This window comes from Mya arenaria, chromosome 9 (assembly GCF_026914265.1).
Source record: "Mya arenaria isolate MELC-2E11 chromosome 9, ASM2691426v1".
Classification (NCBI taxonomy): Eukaryota; Metazoa; Mollusca; class Bivalvia; order Myida; family Myidae; genus Mya; species Mya arenaria.
Window position 1 is genome coordinate 67,147,401 of NC_069130.1, and position 7,106 is coordinate 67,154,506.

Consider the following 7,106-nt stretch of genomic DNA (forward strand, 5'->3'; position numbering starts at 1 on the left):
AGGTTTGCTTTATAATTTTGGCATTACTTTGAATTCCTTTTATGTCATAGTTTAGTACAATATAGTTAAATAATGTTTGAAAGCAAATTATAAACAATGTCGCCGACAATGGGCAGCCCTGTCAAACGCCTTTTTCTAGTAACAAATGACTGCTATATATGTCCATTATTATTTATCAGACTCTGAATGTTGTTGTAGAATAGGGTTACCCATTTTAAAATATCTGGTCCAACTTCAATGATTTTATGCATTCAATGATAAAACTGTGGTTTAATCTGTCAAAAGCTTTTGCAAAGTCGGCCAAAAATAAGAGTCCTGTTTTTTTTGTTTTCTTGTTAATATTCTATGATTTCAAAAATTACCATCGTATTATTCTCCTATATATCTTTCCGTAACAAACCCAGATTGTTTATGACTAATAATTGATGGTAAAACTTTTAATAGTCGACTTTTTATGGGTTTAGTTGCTATTTCATAATCTACCTTTAGTAAAGTAATGGATCTCCAATTAGTAAATTCATCAAGGTCCTTATTCAGTTTCGGTAAGAATGTTTTTAGCCCCTGTTTCTGAAGTTGTGTTAATTGTCCTGTAGTGAATGAAGACTTAAGTAATTTAATAAGGTATTGTTGTATATCTTTCCAAAAAATTTGATAAAATTCTTCAGTTAATGCATCAGAACCCGGACTTTTATTGTTTTGCATATCTTTTAGGGCTAGTTCACATTCTTTGCTTGTCAAAAGGCCTTCACATGCATGTTTTTTTTATCTTCTTTAACTCTTCTTTAACGGGTTTCATGTCGTATTTTTTGTGTTTCACATCTCACTTTCTCGTTTAAGATTTTTTCTATACCTGTTATTCTCTCATTTTTATTCTTTTATTTATTGATTTTCCTTCAGCGTGTTTCTGCTCAAGGTTAGCAAATTATTCGTGCACTTTTCCTCCACATGCATTTGTAATGTGGTATATTTGGAAAGCCAATTGCAGTCAGTAAATAAGCATATTATATATTCATTTAAGTTAAGCATGACCTTTCAAAAGGGAAAGTTAAAGCTGTGCTAGTCACATTGCAAAATACATATTTGTTAAGCAATAATGGGTAGAAACATAAGTATCGAAATATTTATATTAAACAGTTAGGTTATTTTTTAATTTCTATTCTTGTATATATTTACATGCTAACATGCATTTTTGAATACGCTGTTTAAGTAGTGTACGCGTACAATTCTTTTGCACATTCATTGTATTGTATATTACTAATCAAATATAAGTATCACTTTTCTGACGAGATACCGAGACAAGTGTGATACCAATACTAGGCAATTGAAGGCAATATATGCCAGAACTCGCTCAATATCGACCAAACTCGGCCAATATCAACGAAACTCGGATAATATGAGTTTCCTCTGATAAGATTGGCTACAAAACTTGCCTAATATAGAATTTGAAAAATTAGCCATTTTCATTGGCTGTAGAAACTCGCCTTATATGAGAAATATGCTGGAAAATATTTTTAAAGATAGCCATTTTGTTTCAGTTTTCCTACTGTTTTGATAGCATCATGAGTTTGTACAGCGACAAATTGGACGACTAAGGTGAAACATTTGACGTTTTGGCAAACGATTAACGAAATTAAGACGAAAAGACATGCTTCCTTACAATGTACAATGCTTTATTCATAAGTATGTGCAGACACCATGAATGAATAAGGGATAAATACGGCTTCAATGTGGACTTAAGGTAAGTTATGAGAATGTCTTTAACCAAAATAGTAATAGTTAAATAATAAAATACTTATTAATTAAGTGATTTTATATTGGCTCAGTTATTTGTCCTCGGTCAGCTAACCATGGACAAATAACTAGGCCAATATGAAATCAAATTATTAATAACATTATATTAAAACATCAAAAGGTATTCAATATATAAAGTAGTTTAAATCACATGAATTTAAAAGCATACTGCTCTTGATAGTCAATCGATAGCCTCCAGTTTCTGTATGAGTACACTGAGCGTCACAGATAGTGTCTCCCAATACTTTTCCTCACGCGTGTTGTCTACTTGATACCCATCCAGGTATGTTTATCAAGGATTGTTAGGTACCGCCTTGGAACGGTAAGATGTAAATTTACTAGTGGTTTAAAGCAGTTTGTGTGCACAACCTCACTCTTATTCCAGCAATAAGCCAACAACTATTTGATTTTTCTTGTCAGATTGAAGTTGTTTTCGAAGATTGTCATTTCATTTTCGATATCAAATAATATGGACTCTAATCTATCTATCTTGTCGTCGAACGCTTTGGTGAGTTCCGATTTTTCCTCACTCACTCTCTCTTTAATAATATCTTTAAACGCCTGTTTTTTTCCATACAACTTCATTCAATCTTTCAGTTTTATGTTTCAGCTCTTCTTGACTTTTATTAATAGACAGATCGGTTGTGAATCCGTAAGATTTCCATAATCGTCGTCTTCTAAAACAGTTTCTATTTCTTGTGTTTCTGTGGACTTTTTTGGGGGGTTTTTTCCCGTCATTTCTGAAGCTTCGTCTATCTCACCAGTATTCCCGTGTCTGCTTCTTTATTTCTTTCCTTTCTTTTTGCGTCGTTTTGTCGACAATGTTTGATACTATTTGTGCTATTATCGAATTCACTCACGCTGCTTTCACCCTCTCTTATACTTATAGTATAATATTGCTAGACTGAACTAACTTTATCGATAACCAATTGTTATGTAAGTTGTTTTACAACATCGATTCGCATCAGTGACTTCGATCTAATGGTCTAACGAAATGCTTTACAAAGTCATTATTTTACTGTTTTCAAAGCAATATTTTAATTGTATTGTTACCTTGTTACTAAGTGTCCTTTTTATTTTAAAAAAAGAAAAGTACTCCATTCTATTTTTCATTTTTAAATCACCAAAACAGATTTGTTTACAAAAAGGTGTGTATTTGTCAAGGGGACACCACTCTTCAAAAAAATGGTTATATTCGAGCATACGGAACATTACTATTTATCAGCTACGAAACAGACAATAATGAAAACACATTGGGATAAGTAACTTTTTGTTGGATTGATGACATCCTACACGGTTGTTTCAGGTATAGGAAAACAGTACCAAATGCTATCCATTCTATGACCTTATGAAGAAAGCTTTATTGCATTTATACATAACAAAAAACTATTTTATCTAATCAATCTTGACCACATCAACCGACTACAAGCTTCGTTCATTCCATTTTTCGAGAACTATTGCGTTCACTTATTTAAATGGTGTAATATTACATTATAGTAAATCTTAAGTATAGAAAGATCGTATTGTGTGAAAGTTTAAATCATTAGATAAAATTTTCAACAAAATTACCAGAATTACTGATTTTTATATTATGATATTAAAGTATAACATACCTAAAGTATGAAATCATCGTGTTGTAAGCAGTGCGATTTTTAGGGTGAAACATAACAAAACATGGACTATTTTAAATCTATTAATTACATGTTCAATTGCCAAGTATGGAAAAATTATTTACTTTAAACTATAGAAACAGCTCATATGGCTGAATATTATGTGAAATATTAACCAAATAAGAAATGAGAAAAGAAGAAATATATTTGCGAAGTTCTGTTATTTGCCTAGTAACGACCTGGATCAACGACTGAACAATTATATCACAAAAATGACTTTTTATCAAAACTTACATGAGCTGCATTTCGTGGAAAATAACATTGGAAACCTGTATGTTATCAGATCAAACAGGACATGTTGTAATTAGATAAAAAGTAATGAAAGCAAAAACGAAAATGTTGATTTCTGTAATTTGATCACAAACAATGAATATAAGCCTCAGATATGTATTTTTTACATTTATGTTTTATTCTAAAAGTGAATTTGTAAATATTTTGTAACATAATTGGTTAATTTTTACACACATTGTTGATCTTTGTGTTTAAATTATTAGAGTAGCAATGTAAGTGGCTTATTGTAACATAAGCTATGCACAACCTAAAACGCCGATGGCATTCCCACAACATTTGCATGCGAAGCAGGCCTAACACAATCTAATCCAACCCTCTTGCAGCTGTATGCTACTGTATGGCAGACAGTTTGACAAGCGCACTGTACGACTTTCATAATATGAGCCTGAACTGGTGCTGTTTCAGTTGTCATTGGATATAGTACTTTGTGACTCACTTCTTCCCAAACCCTTTTGAACGGGTTCTAAACAGTGTTTCCTTTCCCGTTTGAACTTGTTCTATGTCTTTGGCGTTTACCCAGTGCCATTAAACCAGGTTAATGTTTAAACTTTTTACTACTGAGCTTGTTTCTGTAGCTTTACGCATACATATTGTAGAAATACCCCCAAACTGTTATACTTAACACATAGTACTTCATCATCCTTTTGACCCAAGCATTGTCATTCATAAGCACAACGGTGTCTTTCTTTCTAAACGTGAGTTCTTTCATAGTTTTGCCAACCACTCTATCTACCACATTTTCACAAATCTGTTTTGCTTCATTAGCATTACCCTGATATAATGCAACTACACTGGCTATACTCTACGTATCTGCTTCACATTATGTTTCTTGCAAGTTCAGTGTAACAAACTCTTATCTTTGTTTTGTCACAGCATGAAGGTCACGGCAGAATCCCAACAGCATTTAAAGTCTTATTCATACCCCGACCACTTGTCAAACCTCCAACATGTTCAGACTTCACATTAATATATGCTCATTCCACATGAGCATCTGCGCAATAACTAAGTCCTCGTGATTAAATGTCATATAAAAGTTTATTAGTCTATAATGATAATAATAACAACACCAACAACAACAACAACAACAACAACAACAATAATAATAATTATTCCAGAAATTTTAGCTTCTGTTTATAATTTTAACTGACCTGATATGTCAACGCTAAATTCCATTATGACTTTTGGCAAATTCAAACAATTCCACGCTAATTTATAGTTAGTATATGACACTTTAACCAAATAATCACCTTTCTCATATTATGATAATCTGCAACTCAAGTTTGTTGTAGAGCAGTTTAATACAGTGGTATACAGTACTTAGGTACCCTTTCAGTATAATTTCGTCCAGTTCTTGGCATACTCAAGAAATTCCCACTTTATTTTGTTTTCAAACATTTTTCCCCAAACTCATATTTAATCAATGTCAATATATAAGGTATGTTATGATGCGTATACTATTTATTAGATACAGTTTATTGCTAAAATGAACTTCAATGTAGAAAATTACCAGAAATGTATACATTTGCTTACATATTTTAACTTTTTACGTCCTTTCTCACAACAGATGATGAATCTATACATTAGATATATTATGTTGCTGTAAACTATCTAATACATATATTTTTGTCTGTTATCTATATATGTATATCTAATTTTGATATAGACAAATCCCTGAAATTCATACTTTACTTTTTTACCATTTTACCCCAAAATCACAATTAACAATATAAATTATGCTGAGTCTACACATTAGATATGTTATGGTGTTGTGCAGTATCTAATTAGTATAGTTATTCTGATATTTCTATCGCTAGATCCAATTTTGATAGAGACAAATCCCAGAAATTCATACTTTTGTTTACATTTTTTAACTTTTTACCACAAAAATCCCATTTAACAAAATATGATGAGTCTAAACATCAGATATGATATGGTGTTGTTTACTATCTAACAAATATAGTTATTCTGATGATTCTATTGCTAGATGATATTTTGATAAAGACAAATAACAAAAAAAAATAACGTGCAAAATCACGTTTAACAACATTATGATGTGACTAAATATTAGGTATGTTACGATGCCGTTTAATATCCATTAAATAGAGTATTTTGGGGGTTTTATTGCTAAATCCACATTAGATACAAACAAATTCCAGAAATTCATACTTATGTTTACAATTTTTAACTTTTTTACCCCAAAAATAGCATTTTTCACTTTTGTCCACACACAGCAGATATCAAACAACACAAATGTGCCAAAATTAATTTAGTGCACTTTTTTCTCCTTTAAATAGAGTTATTATGAAGTGACTTAATAGTATTTTGCACTTTTTTCCGCACACAGCAGATATCAAACAACACAAATGTGCAAGAATTATTTCAGTGCATTTTTCTCTCCTTTATTTGCATTTTCAGCCACAGGGTCACTGGACTATTATGAATTATATTTAATTGATCGTCATCAAGAGTACTGCGCACATCTCTTTCTTTGTTATTGAATGTACACTATATAGTTTCATGCTATGGACCGGTGAACCATATTTGATTTCTGGTTATCAAGCGTGTTTTGATAAATTAGAACAGTTGATTATGCTCAATTCGTACATTTACAGACAATGTGAAGGACTGATTGATAAGTTTATAAAATTGATTATAGCTTTTAAAACTGATTCGACGTCATGATTCAATGTCTTTAAAATTATCCTGTTGACTAATTGGTTTTGCTGGTGATTGATTTAACCTTTTTATTGCTTAAATTAAAGCAACTTTTGTTCTGACATCGATTGTTTTCAAGTTATGATTTCCAGACCAATGTTAAATTTGAGTTTCGACTTAGGTTCGACATATAGGCAGCGTTGTGACATTTTTCGAGCTCTTTGTGATGTTTTTGTCCTCGGATAACTTTCGGCATTTATCCTTTTTTTCAACAATATTGTTTTATGAGTTTTGTGATTTTACCCACATATTTAACACTTTTAAAATAACAATTTGATAGTTGACATATTATGTCTTCCCAATTCATTTTATACACACGAGTTCACGCATTATTGTCACCTGAGGCTGTAAGATATCCATTTCTTTTAGGATATGATTTTTTTTAGATATTTCTTACTTTAAAATATTATAATGATGTCAGGTTATCGACTTTGATGGTTTAACACAATGCCTATACAACCATAACAACATATCGACCAAAGAATTGGTAAGGCACTTTATTAAATACTAATAAAGCGGCGGACATAAATGAACATTTGATAGATGTTGAAACAGATGAAGATTTGGATGAGATAAAAGAATATGATATTTAATACTGACAAAAAGAAAGAGCAGCGCGACTTGATTACACTATACCAG